Here is a 699-nt window from a genome sequence, read left to right as displayed (position 1 = left end):
CAAGAACAACTTGAAGATCATGAAGAACACTATGAATGCATGAATTTTTTCGAAAAATGCCAGAACAATATGAATATGCAATTGACACCAAACTTAAAACATGACCCAAGACTCAAACAAGAATCACAAAATATTTTTGGTTTTTTTTTATTTTATGATTTTTTTTGTATTTTCTTTTATATATATATTTTTTCGAAAAATATATAGGAAAAAGAAAACAAGAAATTCAAAATTTTTAATAAGGATTCCAGAAATCTTTCAATGTTAGCCTAAAGCTCCAATCCAAGGGTTAGACATGGCTTCATAGCCAACCAGCTTTAGGATGGAATTACATGCATTGTGGTGATTAGTTGAAGCCTTAGTCCAAAAGAATTTGGATATGGCTTTACAGCCAGCCAGGCTTCAACATGCTTCATGAAACTCCAGAATCCATTCTTAAAAATTCTGAAGCCATAGAATGATTTATTTTCAAAATATTTTTTTTCAAAAATAGGGATCATTTTTTTTTGAAAAATTTTTGAAAACAAAATAAAAAGAAAATTACCTAATCTGAGCAACAAAATGAACCGTCAGTTGTCCAAACTCGAACAATCCCCGGCAACAGCGCAAAAAACATGGTGCATGAAATTGTGATCATCAACAATGGTGCCAAAAACTTGGTAGCGCTCTCAAACGTGAATCACACTTAGTCACAACTCT

The sequence above is a fragment of the Arachis duranensis genome, chromosome 4 (assembly GCF_000817695.3).
Source record: "Arachis duranensis cultivar V14167 chromosome 4, aradu.V14167.gnm2.J7QH, whole genome shotgun sequence".
Taxonomy (NCBI): Eukaryota; Viridiplantae; Streptophyta; class Magnoliopsida; order Fabales; family Fabaceae; genus Arachis; species Arachis duranensis.
Note: the sequence above shows the minus strand (reverse complement) of the source record.